Genomic DNA, 20,009 nt, shown 5'->3' with positions numbered 1-20,009 from the left:
TACCAAAGAGATCATCGAGCACTATAAGTTGGGTATTATGGAAAACGCTTCTGAGGAATATTGTCCAGTGTTAGTACGAGAGTTGTATGCGTCATATAGGGCCTAATACGAGATTTGTATGCATCATATAGGGTCTTGATCAACAAAGTTAGAAAGCCGCGATAAAAACTGATTAAGACTGACCCACTGAATGAGGTTGAGGTGCGAGGATTAAAAGTTGATATTTAAGCAGAAGCAATTAACCGAGTTTATTTTGGTACTGAGTATACTGCACCAGGGCGGACATGTGAGTTGTCTGATAAACTTAACAGGAGAGAGGAACAAATTATCAGAGATTGGGTGGTGACAGTGATTACCTGACCTAGCAAGCGTAAGGAGGCTACTAACATGTCGCAGAGGATAGTAAAGCACTGGTTGACGCTTGATGGTAAATTTTAGTGGTGTGTAGTACAGTTGCAACTTCTTCCGACTCAAGCTGATAACGTACTCACCATTGATAGATCGATTATAGTAGCTGCTCTCATTACCAGGTACCCTATTAATTTCGGGCGGTTGGCTGCGGATGAGATTCAGTTAAAGGCCTCACAACCTTCCACATCCTTGATATTTCCTTGCCTAATCACCAAGCTCATTTGGAGGGCATATGTCCACATCTTACCATACAGCGATCACCGGATTATGGTATCATATGTGTATTATTTAAAGAAAAGCAAGGGATGAGGCCCTAAAAGAGGGTCAAGGTCTAGAGGATGGCTTCCCAAAGACTGTTTGAGGGCTTGGATGAGCCTCAGAGTGATCAGTATTTAGGGGCCGCCAGTGACACTATGTTACCCCGCACTACTGCCCCTATCTCCGAGCCTATCCGGACCACAGATCCTGAGCCTCTACATACAGCTGCACCAAGTACATCATCGACCCAGATTCTAACTTCACAACCATAGAGTGCAGCTCCACAGCCACAGGGTACCATGCCATAGGGTACAGCCAGAGGTGCTGACCCATATGCTTTCTCGCTAGAGAATTTCAAAGTGTTCGCAAAAAAGACAGCGATGGTAGATAAGCAGTCTAAAATCATAGTAAGGCAGCTCGACAAGTTTTTAGAATAGAAGATTACAGCTGCTATAGAGCCACTGAGGTGGGCCATGGAGGCTCTCTTGGATAGTTTCGAGCTCCAGCCCACAGCTCTGGAGCTATCCTGTCCGAGCACCACGACTGATGCATTAAGGACTGAGTTGGAGCAGTTTAGAGCTGTAGTACTGACATTGTAGGCTCGTGATCCGAGTGTAGTGGTAATTCTACCTCTTGCCAGGATGGACGTAGATAAGGAGTTGCTTCCAGTAGTACAGTTATTGGATGATGAGGGATCCCCTCCTGCCACTCCAGCCATAGATATTAGGGAGAAGAGGAAGAGAGTCAGGGATGATGATGATTCTGGGGATGAGTTACGAAAGAGGACTAGAGTTAGGGGTCAGAGCATAGATGAGAAACAGATCAAGGAGGCCACCTTAAAATCTCTAGTGTTGAACTACTTTTGCGAGACTGCTGGTGCCGCATCCAGTAGTGCTCTGGCCGGAAAGACCTTGCTGCAGCCCTATTCTATACCAGAGCCAGTACGTGAGGAGATTGATGGTCCAACTGATGCCTCATAGGCTACAGCGCCTCGAGATAAATAGCGCGCCTAGACCACCACATGTATTCCTACTCTCTTGCCTTTCTTTTACTGCATTGGGGACAAAGCAGATTTATTAGTTCGAGGTGGAGGTACTTGATAGTAGTTAGTGTATATTTGTGTTTAGGACCCCCTCATCTTTCCTTCGCCATGGTTCTTTTCCCGAGGGGATTTTACTTTCTGTTGAACCTGGAATGTGTAGGTCATGTTTAGATAGAATAGAGTAATTTTGACTTATGTGGTGGCCGCTTTAGTAACTTAAGGCATGCTTGTTGTTCTTTTGGAAAAACACTCCCCTCTGAAAAAAATTATGGTGTATACTTGGAACTACTTGTTTAATTGACATGCAAGATTTTTTATGTGACATTTAGAGTATTGCGTAACCTTGTGTGCTGAACTCTTAGCGGGGAGACTAGTGTGTTAACAATTCGTGTGCCATATGATGTGAGGTTTTTGTATATATGTTCTTTGGTTATGTGTGTAATCTAGAACTTTCCTGGTTAGTCGTGCCTAATTCTTAGAATAAGTTGAGCTGTGAAGTGATCTTAGGCTTTGTTTGTTGATAGAGAACCCTTTTAGCAAGGCATAAGTCTACCCGTAGATAAATATCCATCATTAGCCATGTTGAGCCTTTAAGCCTATTCTTTGACAAGCCGTTAATGAGCCAATACATACCCATTTTGAATATCCCTCTTTTCGCACCGGGTCCCTCCTTGACGCTTAATTTGATAAAACTGAGGCTAAAATCCTAAGTTGGGGGTGATAGGTGACATAAGGGGTAAAATGAGGCTTAGGCCTAAAGTGGGGCGAAAAGTGAACTGCCTAGTTAAGGAAAATAGTGTGGCAATTTAAAAACAAAAGAGAGAAAATAAAGAAAAAATTGAAGAAAAAAATATTGAGTAGACTAGTAATAAAACCACACCGAGGCAATAGAAAAGAAAAGGGAAGAAAAAAAAAGGGAAAAAGGTTCATGCAACTTTTCTGGTTCTATCCCGAATTTCTTAGCAATAAACAGGGTTACATAGGATAAAGTGGATCCTGGGTCAATAAGGGCATAAACATCGAAAGTGAAAACTGTTAATGTACCTGTGACAACAACTGCACTTATCTTTGTGTCCTGACGATTGGCTAGTGCATACAAGCAGTTCCGACCTCCACCTGCATTGCCACACTTAGCTTCACCATGCCCTGTCTAGGCTTGAGAATTTAGATGAGCTGCTGAATTTGCGGACTAAGCTACATTACCTCCGATACCTTGTCTCGTTGATGGACAGTCCCTCTGAAAATGGCCCTGATGGCCAAACCCACAGCAAACATCCATACCGATGCAACATACCCCTCGGTATTTCTTACTACACTTTGTCACGACCCGGCTAGGGCCATGACAGGTACTCGGGGCTAACCACCGAGCACCACTCTTTCTATTACTCATTTTGCGTACAGTAGTATTTCTTATGCTCATAATCGTAGGAAACCCATTTTCATTTGAAACATATTTACCTTTATATACATACGCCCTTTGGCTGTCAAAATAATACATATATATATACACGTGGGAAATTGTGAGACCATACTACCCACACATACGCATCTACGAGCCTCTACTGGAATACTAGACATAGGGACGGGACGGGACCCCGTCGTGCCCAAAATACATATACACAAAACAATAAGCAATGGCACCTCCGGAATAACAGAGTGCTCTCGAGGTCCGCCTATGAATCCGGTCGCCTCCCCGAGTGGCATGAACACAGCGTTTAAAGAAAACGGACGTCAGTACGAACATTGTACTGAGTATGTAAGGCATCAACAATAATAATACATGATAAGAGCATAAGGGATAGCATAAGATAAAAGAACTGTTCATTTCTCATAATACTTTTAAACATTCGTCATACGTACTTACCCCTTTATTCTCCTAAGGATACACTTGTTACATCTACATGCTTACATATGCAATAATTTACAGTTGTAGTACAGCCACGTACCCGGCCATATAGACTCAGTATCACCCGTATTCGGCCCTCTCGGGACTCGATGTTATCCGTACTCAGCCCTCCCGGGACTCGATGCTATCCGTACTGTTATATCCCGTATTTTATACATTCGGATATTTCAAGATAGTCGTGGTAGGTGAAGGGCAAGACTACTTCCCAAGTTTTTTATATATACAAGTTGTTTATTAGTATGAAAATATTGAGGAAGGCTAAGGGAAAATTCGGAATTTGGAAATTATTTTTCATGATTTACTAGACTAGATACGAAAAAAAAAAAATGGGCTTGTATGACTTGGGCCAAGTGTGGCCGTCCATCTTGATGGGCCAAGACCCATATGAGAGTCCAAAATGTGTTATTAAAAGATGACAAAGTCATCTTTAACAAAAAAAATTCTAGAAGCTTTGAGAAAAGAATAAGGACCATGTGTTCAAAATTTTCTTCTTGAGGGACTTGAAAATAAATAGCATGAGAGGACCAATTATATATATATACAACTTACCATTTGGAACGTTCAAGAAAGGAAAGAACAAAAAAAAATGGAAGAGAGAAAGAAAAGGAAAGGCCTATTCGGCCATATGAAGAAAAAATGAACCATGGGAAATCTTGGTCAAAAAATTCTTTTCTTCATGTATTTATACTAATTCAAGGGTCCTCTACAACGTGGTATAATTATTTCGGAAGATAGGACGTTCGTTTCGACGATTCCACACCTTGGACAAGTGAAGAAGTTAAGGAAGAAAGGTAAGTCTTAATCCTTTTTTATATGTTATGAAGGGTTCATTTACATTGTAGTATGTGGGGATGGATAAAGTTCATGAAAATATGGAAGTTGGCATGGTGTGGCCGTGTGTATGCATGTATTGTGTAGGCAAGATTAATTAAGTTTTATGTAGTATTCTAGTTGTGGTTATTATGGACTCTATATTGGAAATGAAAGTTTGATGATTTTGGTTGAAGTTGTGAATGTGGGAGGTGGCCGAATATATATGTGCATGGTGTGAGAAGTATGAACCAAGTTCTATGTAGTAATCTAGTCGTTGTTAATATGTATTCTATGATGCAAATGAGAATATGATAATTCTAGTGAAGTTGTGATTGTTGGAAAGATGATGTGAAAGTTAGTGTGGCTTGCATGTAGTCTTCTTGCATTGACGAGAAATAGTGTGGTTAGTACATGAAATGTTAATATGAATTATGAATTTGAGAAAAGGAAAATGTGTTGGAATTGTCTTTGTAGAAATGAAGGTTACTTGTGTTAGAATGTGTTTGTAATTGAATATTGATGTTGTTGGCATTGCTGTGATAATGTGGCCGAGTTCCATTCTCGGATTGTTATTGAATTTGGGCCGAGCCATAATTCTCGGGATGGTGTATTTACGGGGAGATCTTTGCCGAAATTTCGGTAGGCGTGATACTAAACCCGGTGTTGGAAGTTTGAACCTCATGAATAGTAATATTTGTAAATGTGACCATTTGTAGGATTTTGACGAAACGGGATTGAGTCTTGACGAGCTTATGAAGCAAGAAAGGTATGTGAAGCTATCCCTCTCCTTCCTTTGGCATGTCCTAGGTGTACTAGGCTTGAATTTGAGCCTCGGGGTTATTCTACTCATCGAAATTCCGATTCGAAATTGAGCACTATTCATTCAAATGCGATTGAACCGAATCCTTATATCTTGTCAGAAAAATGCTCAACCGTCTGTAACTTACATAAATGTAATCGAATTGCCTTGAAACTTCCATAAATGACTCCATTAAGCTTAGTATATGTAATTCGAGTACGCCACCTCCATTGACTCGGGATGGATCCGCTATTCCGGTCATCTCCGCCTACCGTTTATTTGACTTATTTTTGTACCACAATTGAAGGAAAACTTTTATTGCCCTAACTATTAAGTGATATTTTATAAAACTTTTTCAAAATAAAACTTTTCAAAACCACTCCGAAGGGAGTGTGATATTTTATAAAACTTTTCAAAACCACTCCTCGGGAGTGTGATATTTTATAAAACTTTTCAAAACCACTCCGAAGGGAGTGCGATATCTTATTATTGTTTGGTTGTGAGATTTTATTATTATTATTATTATATTATTATTATGCCCGAAGGGGCTAGGATTAGTATTATGTCACGAGTGGCATGCCCGAAGGGGCGACCACGGTAGCCGTATGCCACGAGTGACATGCCCGAAGGGGCTAGGATTATTATGTCGGGGCCGCATGTCCGAAGGGGCCAGGATAGACGTATGTTGGACCGGCATGCCCGAAGGGGTTCATCATTTTATTCCGGACCGGCATGTCCGGGGGGGCCGGATAGACGTATGTCGGTGAACCGGCACACCCGAAGGGGATTACTAGTATTATTATCATTGTTATTACTATTGTTATTACTTTATTATTATTATTATTAGTTTTAAGCGGCCGTCCGGCGGACTATTTTATTTAAATATTTAATTCATGTCGTGTAACCTAAACTTGCTTTCGTTGTACTTTTCGATATACGCCTTACGGTAATTTTACATATTCGGCCTAAGAAACATTCTTCGTATGACCCCCTTATGCTGTTCGGGGCTGCGTTTCATGCCACGGGTACACCTGTGTAGTAAAAGACTTTGCTAGGAGTCGTTCCGGTGGGATTGGCGAGCTCCATCTCGAGGAGTGTTGCCGTGTCGAGTACTTATGTCGAGTGTGTGTGCGTATATCCTAGAGACTTTGCACGACAAAGGTCCGTGGATAGCGCGTCGGGAAGTGCGGATGATTTGTAAATGTTAAAAGAGTATGCATTTTCAGATAATGATTATTGTTTGAAGAGTTTCATGTTTCTTAAAAATTTTCGAAATGACAAGTTTTAGTAACGCGAACGTTTAAGGGTTCGCTCGACTCTGAGGAGGGTCGGGTGCCCATCACACCCTAGTAAGGTCGGGGTGTGACAAAGTGGTATCAGAGCAGGTTTGTCCTAGGGGTTGTCTGCAAAGTCGTGTCCGGTAGAGTCCTGTTTATAGTGTGAAGCGCGCCACATTTATAAACAGGAGGCTACGGGGCATCTAGGGATTGTTGACCTTCAAAGTCATATCTAAGATCGTGCGATAGAGCCAGTACCATAGGACATGAAGTCCCTTGTACTAACCTTTTATTTCAAATTATGCTAAAGGACGACGTCGACAAAAGAAAGCGACCTATGGTATCAACAAGCACAAAGTACAAGTGGTAAACTATGGTGCGGACGAGGCATGTTGGATGAGGTAAGGATATTGAAATATTATTGAAATGTAAGTCGGGAGAAAGGAAGTGAAGGTGAACATTAAGAATCGAAAAGGGCAAAACGATAATTGCAAGAGAAAGGACGTGTTACGAAAACGCCTTGAATCTATGAAACTTTGACTAACTCCAGATTATGTGATAAAGGTCATATTCCATGAGGAAGCGGATGCGATTATATCGGTAATAAAGCACCGAATTCCACCAAAGATTCGAGGTTAAGCGTGCTCGGTGGGAGCAATTTCAAGATGGGTGACCCCCCGGGAAGTATGCAAGAAATTCCAAAGATTAGTTTGTAAAAGAATAATGGGAAAATAGAATGTACAAAATGGTTGGAGACCACAAGTAAGGCTACGCAAGTGACGACCCGATTAGAGAAGAAATGAAAAGTATGTCCATTCGGTTAAGCAATTTGATAGGCTTGAATAAAGTGTGGTAATATTCGGGGTTAGTTGATACTAATTATATGTGCATATGTGTATGAACATGTATGATATCTTATATGTGAGGGTATCGACGGAAAGTAAAAGGAAAACTTATGATGAGAAATCTTCAATATGTGTTATACGCGGAATTGAAAAAGAAGAACTGTTGGCATATAAGGAGCCCTTAAAAGGGGGGGAGGCTATATTATATTAGACCAAAAAGGGATCACCATATTCTCAAGTACCAGAAGGGAAACCTATGACATAAACTGAGGATTTGTGTGAAGGCCAAGGAGCATAAGGTAAAGGATAAGGATGGGCATCAAGAGAAGAACGACCATAAAACGGACCCCCGAAGTGCTACAAGACCTCATAAGATCAGTTGAACATTCGAGGACGAATGTTCTAAAGGGGGGGAGGATGTTATATCCCGTATTTTATACATTCGGATATTTCAAGATAGTCGTGGTAGGTGAAGGGCAAGACTACTTCCCAAGTTTTTTATATATACAAGTTGTTTATTAGTATGAAAATATTGAGGAAGGCTAAGGGAAAATTCGGAATTTGGAAATTATTTTTCATGATTTACTAGACTAGATACGAAAAAAAAAATGGGCTTGTATGACTTGGGCCAAGTGTGGCCGTCCATCTTGATGGGCCAAGACCCATATGAGAGTCCAAAATGTGTTATTAAAAGATGACAAAGTCATCTTTAACAAAAAAAAATTCTAGAAGCTTTGAGAAAAGAATAAGGACCATGTGTTCAAAATTTTCTTCTTGAGGGACTTGAAAATATATATATATATATAATTATATATATATACAACTTACCATTTGGAACGTTCAAGAAAGGAAAGAACAAAAAAAAAAAGAGAGAAAGAAAAGGAAAGGCCTATTCGGCCATATGAAGAAAAAATGAACCATGGGAAATCTTGGTCAAAAAATTATTTTTCTTCATGTATTTATACTAATTCAAGGGTCCTCTACAACGTGGTATAATTATTTCGGAAGATAGGACGTTCGTTTCGATGATTCCACACCTTGGACAAGTGAAGAAGTTAAGGAAGAAAGGTAAGTCTTAATCCTTTTTTATATGTTATGAAGGGTTCATTTACATTGTAGTATGTGGGGATGGATAAAGTTCATGAAAATATGGAAGTTGGCATGGTGTGGCCGTGTGTATGCATGTATTGTGTAGGCAAGATTAATTAAGTTTTATGTAGTATTCTAGTTGTGGTTATTATGGACTCTATATTGGAAATGAAAGTTTGATGATTTTGGTTGAAGTTGTGAATGTGGGAGGTGGCCGAATATATATGTGCATGGTGTGAGAAGTATGAACCAAGTTCTATGTAGTAATCTAGTCGTTGTTAATATGTATTCTATGATGCAAATGAGAATATGATAATTCTAGTGAAGTTGTGATTGTTGGAAAGATGATGTGAAAGTTAGTGTGGCTTGCATGTAGTCTTCTTGCATTGACGAGAAATAGTGTGGTTAGTACATGAAATGTTAATATGAATTATGAATTTGAGAAAAGGAAAATGTGTTGGAATTGTCTTTGTAGAAATGAAGGTTACTTGTGTTAGAATGTGTTTGTAATTGAATATTGATGTTGTTGGCATTGCTGTGATAATGTGGCCGAGTTCCATTCTCGGATTGTTATTGAATTTGGGCCGAGCCATAATTCTCGGGATGGTGTATTTACAGGGGAGATGCTGCCGAAATTTCGGTAGGCAGATACTAAACCCAGGTTGGAAGTTTGAACCTCATGAATAGTAACTGGTAAATGTGACCATTTGTAGGATTTTGACGAAACGGGATTGGAGTCTTGACGAGCTTAACAAGCAAGAAAGGTATGTGAAGCTATCCCTCTCCTTCCTTTGGCATGTCCTAGGTGTACTAGGCTTGAATTTGAGCCTCGGGGGTTATTCTGTTCATCGAAATTCGATTCGAAATTGAGCACTATTCATTCGGTCGATTGAACCGAATCCTTATATCTTGTTGGAAAAATGCTCAAACGTCCGTAACTTGCAGAATGTAATCGAATTGCCTTGAAACTTCCATAAATGACTCCATTAAGCTTAGTATATGTAATTCGAGTACGCCACCTCCGTTGACTCAGGGCGGATCCGCTATTCCCGGATCTCCGCCTACTGTTTATTTGACTTATTTTTGTACCACAATTGAAGGAAAACTTTTGGCTATTGCCCTAACTATTAAGTGATATTTTATAAAACTTTTCAAAACCACTCCGAAGGGAGTGTGATATTTTATAAAACTTTTCAAAACCACTCCGAAGGGAGTGTGATATTTTATAAAACTTTTCAAAACCACTCCGAAGGGAGTGCGATATCTTATTATTCAGATTTTCCAAAACCACTCCGAAGGGGTGCAGATTTTATTATTATTATTATTACTATTATTATTATGCCCGAAGGGGCTAGGATTAGTATTATGTCACGAGTGGCATGCCCGAAGGGGGGTAGGGTAGCCGTATGCCACGAGTGACATGCCCGGCGGCTAGGATTATTATGTCGGGGCCAGCATGTCCGAAGGGGCCAGGATAGACGTATGTTGGACCGGCATGCCCGAAGGGGCCATCATTTTATTCCGGGACCGGCATGTCCGAAGGGGCCAGGATAGACGTATGTCGGAACCGGCACACCCGAAGGGGATTACTAGTATTATTATCATTGTTATTACTATTGTTATTACTATTATTGTTATTATTATTAGGCCGGAAGCGGCCGTCCGAAGGGACTATTTTATTTAAATATTTAATTCATGTCAGGTAACCTAAACTTGCTTTCTCGTTGTACTTTTCGATATACGCTACGGTAATGCTTTACATATTCGGTACATTCTTCGTATCGACCCCCTTTCTTCGGGTGCGTTTCATGCCACGCAGTACACCCGACGAGTAAAAGACTTTGCTAGGAGCTGTTCCGGTGGGATTGGCGAGCTCCATCTCGGTTCGGAGTGTTGCCGTGTCGAGTACTTATGTCGAGTATCTATATCCTAGAGACTTTGCGGACGTTGTCTGTGGATAGCGCGTCGGGAAGTGCGGATGATTTGTAAATGTTAAAAGAGTATGCATTTTTAGATAATGATTATTGTTTGAAGAGTTTCATGTTTCTTAAAAATTTTCGAAATGACAGGTTTTAGTAACGCGAACGTTTAAGGGTTCGCTCGACTCTGAGGAGGGTCGGGTGCCCATCACACCCTAGTAAGGTCGGGGTGTGACACGTACTCGGCCCTTCCGGGACTCGATGCTATCCGTACACGGCCCTTCCAGGACTCGATGCTATCCGTACTCGGCCCTCCCGGGACTCGATGCTATCCGTACGCGGCCCTTTCGGGACTCGATGTTATCCGTACTCGGCCCTTTCGGGACTCGATGCTATCCGTACTCGGCCCTTCCGGGACTCGATGCTTACATACATGCATACATATACTTAAAAATACATAAATGGAATCAACATCATCCTTAGCGTTACCATACATCTATCATTAAAGCATACATTAGCACATTGAAGGCACTATGGCAATGTCGGGGTGACATAAGGTCGTGGACCCCCGGTTACATTATGGAGTAATCATAATCATCATATCTCACCTTTAAGGGACTAACGTTTTAAGGTGAGTGTACACAAGAAAAAGCATCAACAGAACCATACTTAGAATTATTAACTTCATGGGCATCATATCTCACTTTAGGATTCTTTAGACTTAACTCATCATCATCAATTATCATACTCGTGTCTTACCTCTTTTCTTTATCTCATACATATGTAGCTCCTTATAGTCATAGACTCATCATCATCACTATCGTGCTCATAATGTATCTCTTATCTTTATCTCATATGACTATTCATGAACATAGACTCTTGGTTCTTTGGAATGTAGGAAATTCATGGAGAAGGGGGGAAAATCGTGCCATAAGATTCATGCCTAAAAAGGAAGGGACTAACATCATAAAGTGGGTCTAGCAACAATGAATAATATCAAGGGATCGTATGAAGGTCATTAGCTTTGTAGAAACATCATATCATGAGCTTTAGGGTCTCTAGACTTGGGCTAATCATCATATTCATAACATACCTCTTAACTTTATCTCATGAGAGCTCTCTATAGCGTAGACTCATCATTTCCGATACATACATATATGTAGAGAAGTCATAGAAAGATAGGAAGATTTATACCATAAAGTCATGCCTTAGAAAGAAGGGACTAGCCTTACATACCTTTTTCGTTTAACTATTCTATCGCTTGCTTGTTCTCCTTCAATGCCCACGTTTCCACCTTCAAGAGAATTCGCATCAACATTAGCTAATCGATTATAAGAACGTGCCTACTAAAGCTAGAGAAAATCGGGCAGCATCTCCTTTGTTTATACAACTTTCCCCACATTCCATATCCACTCCCAAACATCCATAATAACATTCACAATATTATAAGCAACAATCATCATTCATCTACATTATCCACATTTTACAATTTCACTTCAATTCCTCCATAATCATGGTCATAGTTCACTATTACGTTCCCTCACATATAATGCTTATCCCATGTTCTAAATGTCATTCATAACCTACTTACAATCACAACATATCCATATTCATGATTCATTTCAAGCTATGGCTCAACAATGACACTATTCCCACATTTATGACCCATTATATATATTCTTCTACAATCCAAGTGTTTCAACTTTCCAACACCTCAAATAACATGGAAATACCATAAAACTCACCTTATATAATGGAAGAATAAGTCTTGAGTGGAATACTCTTCTTGCACCCAAAACCCTAATTCACTTGCCTTGAAATTTCTTGGCTTGGATGAACTTTGATGTGTTTCATACACTTGGTTCACTTGAATTCTTGATATTGATCGTTGATTTCATTTGTATTCTTATAGATGAAGTATGTGGAATCTTCTAGAGGTCTTGAGAGAGATGAAGAAGTGTGGGAAAATGAAATTAATGAAGTGGGAACACATTTATACAATTGAACTTACTCAGCCCGTCGGGACTTCCACGGACACTTATACTGTCCGTGGAACATTGCACGGCCCGTATAAATGGTTGTGGTTCACCACTAAGTAGTCATCATCTCTGGTGGGTGTTATACGGACCCTTATACGGACCGTATAATGTTATACGGACCGTATAAGTCGGTCGTATAACTCCTTCTCCCTGAAATGATCTCCGTCGTTCGTTTGATCTCCAATCCTGATGGAACCTTCTTAACACTTGTTTAACACCTTATTACCAATCTAAGGGACATTATAGCACTTCTCCAAAACATCATTAAACTCTCATTAATTCGATGCTCGTAAATCTTGCCCGACACACAACACATACCTCGCTTTCCTTAACAACTTTCTTCCCTTACCTTAAATGTCTTTGAAATCATACATAGGGTCATCAAATGCCATTTCTTACTTATCAAAACTCCGTATACGTCATACCTTTAGTTAGTCTATTCACTGTAATTTAACAGGAAATTTTCGAGGTGTAACACACTTGCTGCAAACCGGAATATCATAAGTCTTTTAACCCACACTAGCCTAAAAATAGGAACCAGCTAGCTTGAAACTCTATGTCTTCTAATCATGCCTGAACTCTGGGGCTAGGGAACCGGTTGCAGATGGAGCGGGTCTTGATGACCTGTTCTTGAAGAATTTCCTGCCTCCACCTCCCCCATGACTGAAGTTACCTGAAGACTTAGCTCTTTTATTGAATACCCTATCTTTCTCTTTCTGGAGGGCCTTTTGTTCCTTCATTCTGTCCTCATTACCCTGAACAAAGGCAACCATCTTGGTAATGGTCATTTATCTATTTTGAGCAGCAATATTAGCATCACCATACAAGTCTGGTATAAGGACCAACACAAATCGCCTAACTCTTTCCCTCATATCAGGGACCATATACGAAGCATACTTGCCCAAAGAAACAAACTTCAGGTAATAATCATTCACACTCATGTCATTAGGCCTGAGTCTCTCAAATTCGTAGGCCTTTGCCTCCCTGACCTCAAGCACCTGGAAGTGGTCAATGAAAGCATTTGTAAATTCATCCCAGGTAGCAAGAGATACTTCTTCCCCGTGAGACTATTCCCATGACTCGCACCAGATATGAGCAACATCCTACAACCAATAAGCTCCTAACTCTACTGCCTCCGTCTCTGAAGCATGCATAACACAAAAAACCTTTTGAAGCCCATCAATGAAATTTTGAGGATCTTCCCCCTTAATAGTTCCTGTAAAAACTGGAGGCTTCATATGTAGAAATTCCTGAGTCCTAGAACTCTATGACCCTACACTAGCACTTGCGCTTGGAGCCGTTCCCTAATGTTGTGCTTGAGTAGCAATAATCTGGGTGAGTAGCTGGATAGCTCTCCTAACATCAATGTCAAGGGAACTGGGCAGCGAGACTCGAGTACAGATCTCCGCAGGCCCTCTAGTAGCAGGTGGGGTCGCTGGATCTAATGCGGCACTTTGAATTTGAGGCTCCACTTCTGGGCAACATTTGTAGCAGCTCTCTGGCTAGTAGCTGAAGTCCTCTTGGTGTACTTTCTTTTTACAAGAAATTTCTGAAATACGTAATACGCACGAGGTAGAAGAATTCCTAAAAGCATAGCTCTAACTGCATGATCTAGAGTATGAAAGAAGTGAGATAATCCTAGATGTCTTGGTGGTCAACTATCTATATGTGTGGTGCGCAAACACCTACAAAAGTGACCCCACTAGACACGATTTCATACTCTCTAATACACTTGAACCTAGGCTACGATACCAAGCTTTGTTACACCCCAAACCATGGCATGGGCATAATATGGCACTCGATGCCTTGATGCATATGACAAGAGCGAACCACATGGCTTGTTGAATCAACTTGAGACATGCGTTGATATGGTATATAAGTTAAACATGCATAATTTGAGTAAAATGTAGGACCCCATAATCATAAGTCTGAAAATGCCATCATATCATAAATTAAGAAATAGTCTGAAAATATAGTAACGTGGCCAACAAGGCTAACTCAACTGAACATCTGACATGACCTAACTGAACTAGTTTATGATACCTCTAAACGTGAGTCTGACTGCTAAAACTATTTACCAGAACAAGGCCCCAGGCATTCCTTGACTACATGACTAACATGAACATGAAATATAAATAATGACAAAACTCCAAATAAGATGGGGTTCACAAAAAGCTAATACAAGCAATGTCCTAACGAGCAGATCCGTTGTCCTATAAATCAATACTTGCATCGTGAAATACAAGCTCTCAAGCAATAAAAGGATGTGAATACATTTGAATTGTACTGGTGTGTAAAGCAACTAAATGAAATAAACATGACATATGAAATAATAGAACTGAAACTGAAACTGTAAGCTGAACATGAACATAAGCATCATCTGTCATGGATAAATTTGTAACATGAGTAAAAATATTATAAGTACATATGTATATCTGTGTCTTGTGGGAGAGTCATAGTATAACCAACAATATGGAATCACCACGTGGGTACATGGAGTCCAGTACCTGGCCCGACCAGACGAGCAATCCCATACCCTTATAGGGTATGAGACATGAGCATCAAATGAAAATATCCAATTCAATTATCTGAAGGTGTCGTCCTAATCTGGGTGGATCGACCCTTACCCTACGTTGGCATATGTAGTTTCAGGCTGTCTGAGCTTTCTCGGTAAACTTATGCTACTCCCAAAACATGAACATGAACATGGTTATAGTTGGCTTAGTAGCCCATGGTTTTCATAACATGACTTGCAAAGATGATTCGTGATTATGTTATGGCATGAATACAAGTATATAGTACAACTTGCATGAAAACATGGAAAACATGTAGAATTTCATGAAAATAAACATATTAGTTCATATCATGCATTTAGGAACCCATGAAATGTAAAGCATAGGTGTTCATCGATTATAGACGGATTCCCAATAACCAAAATGGAATATCAAGAGCACAATAACGAATTTTTAATACGAACATGGTATGTCATGGTACATGTAACTTAGGATCATCATGAATTAGAGTAGATACCCTAGGTTTGTGGAACATCTTTTCATGGATGAACGTAGAGTGGGGAAGAACAGTGATGTTTCCACATGTGGATAGAAGCCCTACATACCTTAATCGCTCCAAACTTGTAATAATGGTCTGAACTTGGAGAAGAAACCCAAAAGCTTGAATCTTGAACCTTTTGATGGGTTTTCTTGAAAACCCCAGGTTAGAAACAATGAATTTCTACTTAGAATTCATGTATATACATTAGAATTCACTTGGATTGCTTGGAATAGGCTTACCTTGGTGCATGAAATTGATGGGAGAAGAAAACCTTCGTTCTAGGGCTTGAGAGAATGAAAAATAGAATTAAAAACTGAAATCCTGCAAATTCCAAACACTTCGACTTTTTCCCCTGTGAGGTACATGATCAAAATACGGCCCATAAAATATGGCCATACCTCGTAAACAAAAGCATGGACTTTTGGGGGCAATGTACGGTGCAAAGTATGGCATTTACATAAATGTACGGCCCGTATAAATTATGTAAAACATTAATTCACTTACTGAAACTAATTTTTAATCCTAACACTCCCTACCTTGGTTTTCTAAGCCCCAAAATCTTGAATATGGCTTAGTTTGAAGGTACGAGGTGTTAAACAAAGTGCATGCTTGCGGTATGTGATGAAACTCTAGATTATATCAAGGTAAATGCTTGTTTTACGACCTTTTTATTATGATTTTTTTTTTTTTGTGAAAGATAGAGAATATGTTGAATTGAGCTTAAATTGATTTTGTTGATTAACAAACAACTACTCCCTCCGTCTCAATTTAATGTCTTACTTGTTTTTGGACTGTCTCAAAAAGAGTGTCTCATTCCATATTTAATAAGTTGACAATTCAAATATTCTACATGGAAAGTTTATAGCCACAAGATTCAAAAGGACATTTTAGAAAATTATACACATCTTTAATTTAGGACCACAAAATTCAAAAGACTGTTTTATTTTTTAAAATCCGTACCTAGTCAAACTAAGACACTTACATTGGGACAAAAGGAGTATAAATGAACTAGGTTCCTTGGTGATAGACTAACATGATTGAAGAAGTGTTATGAAAATATCAAAAGAATCGGTCCTTAGAAGACTGTTCATCAAAAGCTGCGAATCTGATTCCTATTGCGAGTTGGATTCAATGAAGAATTCGGTTTATGAGCTATGCATGTTGCATCAAGAAATTCGTGAACAACGAGAAATAGATTTGCATAGGACGAAGGTGTAAAATATTAATTATTCATAATTGAGGAAATAATTTATTTTTAAAGCAAAATTGAAGACACAAATAATTTTTAAAAACTGTATATTGTTAAAGCTCATCATTTTGTAATACAAATTTTATAATAATGATAAGAGTTAAACTAATGCACGTGAAGAAAGATTAGTCTACAATCAAAATGAAAAAGGGCTAAATATAACCTTGCACTATCAAAAATAGTTTAATATAGCCGTCACTTAAATTACGGTCAAAATATACCCCTACATTTGTACTTTTGGTTCAAATATACCTATCTCATTATGCTTTGGTACAGATTCAAATAAGTAATGTAGATTTTATACAAATTCATGAAAGAACTATTATAGTCATTATTTTAATGATTTTAAATTACAATTTATAATAAGGTATATGTTGGCATTAGCTAGACTAATGCGTAAATGAGTTTTGATGATTGACAAAAGATGAACAATGATTGATCACGATACCATGAAGAAGACAAACCAGGCTATACCTCTGGCTAATTGAAGCAAAAGTTCCAAACACTGTGCAATGTCTGAATGAGAAACAATGCAATGCACATGGAACTAGCCCAAAGACCGAATCGATCGCAAGAGACAACTGCAAGCAATGCACATGTTCCATCAAATACAGACAAGCACAGACAAAGAAGTGACTCAGCATATAGAGATGTTCAGTATGTAACATAAATGATTAAATTAATAAGACAACAGAACAAGGGAGAATAGATGACTCAGTGAAAGAAGCAGTTCATTGAAGCAATAGAACAAGTATGCAAAACAAGTTCTATACCAAAGAGTCATCATATGCAGAAGGAGGAATGATCACAGATCACCAAATGTAGTGGAAGAATGACCTAGAAGCGAAGACATTGTATGAAGAAGAGCTTAAAATGATCAGAAGTGAAGTTAACCAGTTGCGGACACAGGGCTTACAGTTATATAAAACAGGTCTGTCAACATGTTCCAGCCAAGATCTCAAAAGCAGCTCAATGGTAGATGAAGAATGAAAGATATTGTTGGAACAGGTACAAGAACATGTTCTATCTCAGACAGTGCAGAGATTCAGAGACAAACGAACTAGGTGGATGAAACAGGTTCGTGAACATGTGCCAGGGCAAGTCCTACAAAGAATTAGGATTTGCAAAATTATGGAAAGGACGTGGCGGTCAAGTATGAAAGGTTCCTTGCCATATTTGTATGGATTAGTAAGTCTTCTACATGTATTAGAAGCAGACTCAACAAGGCAAGAATCCAAGTACAACACAAACTCTACGTGCGGGTCATTGACCGACTAGGAAAGGGTTTTGTGTTAACCGACCTGTGGATATTCAATGCTATGTATATATATATATATCCAGGTAGTGGTGTTCATGGTTCGGTTTGGGTCAGTTATTGATTAAAATCATAACCAAACCAATGTAGTCGGTTTTTAAATGTCTAAAACCATAACCAAACCAAATAAAATAATAACCACCGATTTGGTTCGGTTTGGTTCGATTTTTTGGTTTATGACTAGCAGCCGTGAGACTTATCAGTAAAACATTAAAAAGTTAAAAAATACAAGTCTTTTTTTTTGTTCAAACGATAACTTTTATTTATAGTTTAAGGTGGAACATACATCATAGAAACATTTACACTATTAGTGATGGTGTAATACTCAACTTACTCAAAGTTGCTAAACTATTACATGTAGAGCTAAAAACTAACTTAGTAGTGGCTGCACCATTTTTGTCATCTTAATACACATACCTGGAAATAAAGTAGAGCATAGGAGCTTTTAGTTGTTGGTACAAACATACATATTAATTAAACATAAAGACTGCCTAAAATTAAAATGAAAATATATGAAATAAAAAAAACTTTGTGTAATGATCCCAAACTTTGGGGCATTACTTGCATTTTGCCATCAATTCTCCCATTTTATTAAAAAAACTTTGTGTAATGATCCCAAACTTTAGATGTTTTTCTATTATTATCCCCAAGGCTAGGGTCTCGACTACAAGGAGTTGTTCTTTTCTGTTTTTTAGGACGATTACCCACGGAAGAAGTATTAGGGCATTACCATGTGCTTGAGTTGCAGCAAATGTTGATGCTACTGAAGTATCTTCTATATGAACCTCCAAATCTACAACCTCTGTCCTTTTCATATGAAAAATATTAGAAGTTTAGGACCCATTCAGACAAGAAAAAAGAAAGGTATAAATTCGAAAAGAAAGGAAGAAACAACCTAAAATCAAATGACTGACAAAGAAAGGCTAAAAATTTAAGTTAAAGACATTACACTCTAACGTGATCTTCTGTTAGTAGGTTTACACTTAACACTTAGGGCTCATTTGGTATGATGGATAAGGAAAAATAGTGATGGGATAAAAATTTAGTACCACCTTATCCCACGTTTGGTTGGAATAAAAACTCGGGATAACTAATCCCGGGATTATAGTATTTTTTTTATCCCACATAGAGGGTGGAATAACAATCCGGGGATAATTAATCCCGGAATTAGTTATCCCGAAATTAGTTATCCCGGGATAACTTATCTTCTAACCAAACGAGCCCTTAAAGAGTTAAAAGACTTAAAGACATCGGCTTGGATATATTTTTAAAAACATGGGCCTTAAACAATCATGTGAAATAAGTAGACCAAAAATCAAATTAATGATTAAAGGTATAAAATATTTATAATTATTTATGAAAAACTAATATTATACATATAAATAATTATAAAATTTATGTATATAAATTATCGGTTTGGTTCGGTTATTTATTCGGTTATTTTTTAATCAAACCATAACCAAACCAAATATTATCGATTTTTAAAATTTAAAACCAAATCAAACCAAACCAACCAAATATCGATTTTTTTATTCGGTTTGGTTAAATTTTCAGTTTGGTTTTGGTTTTAACCAAAACTGTTAACAACCCTATATCCAGGTCTTTCCATAATGAAGTTTGTGCACCCCAAAGAGAGAATCAGAATATTGAGCGAGGAAGATCTATCCATCATATTCAAGAATTTAGGGTTGCGTCCCCAATGCAAGAAGAAGGATTGAAGGAACTATTTTACTGTATAATGTTCTCCAATTCACAAGTCTAGATATCTTGTATTAGGTTTGGTCTATCGAGTTGTATCTTTATCCGCTTATATAGAAGCATATCAGTAGATACAAACAATTGTTGAAAATTAAACTTCAAGTAGGAGTTTACTATTTGAAGGTTGCTTGCTAGTAAGAGATTAATAAGATATGGATTAGGGTGTAGTTCCTAGGTTACAGGTCTGTAACTTGAATTTGCAGTTGGCTAGTAATTGTAGTGGAGTGATTGGGGA

The 20,009-nt window shown here is 38.6% G+C and overlaps 1 long non-coding RNA gene across 1 annotated transcript in view; it reads right to left on the bottom strand.

The window, feature by feature from the left end:
- The window catches only part of LOC132035581 (uncharacterized), a 35,649-nt gene extending 16,648 nt beyond the window's left edge, over positions 1–19,001 (bottom strand). Inside the window, exons 1-2 of the long non-coding RNA XR_009409322.1 lie at positions 18,927–19,001; positions 18,747–18,809 (exon numbers count right to left, since the gene is read on the bottom strand). This is a non-coding gene — a long non-coding RNA (uncharacterized LOC132035581). The remainder of the gene's footprint in view (positions 1–18,746; positions 18,810–18,926) is intronic.
- Between the last annotated feature and the right edge of the window lie 1,008 nt (positions 19,002–20,009).

The sequence above is a fragment of the Lycium ferocissimum genome, chromosome 10 (genome assembly GCF_029784015.1).
Source record: "Lycium ferocissimum isolate CSIRO_LF1 chromosome 10, AGI_CSIRO_Lferr_CH_V1, whole genome shotgun sequence".
In the NCBI taxonomy this organism is placed as follows: domain Eukaryota; kingdom Viridiplantae; phylum Streptophyta; class Magnoliopsida; order Solanales; family Solanaceae; genus Lycium; species Lycium ferocissimum.
Note: the sequence above shows the minus strand (reverse complement) of the source record. Positions and strands in the feature narration are given on the sequence as shown.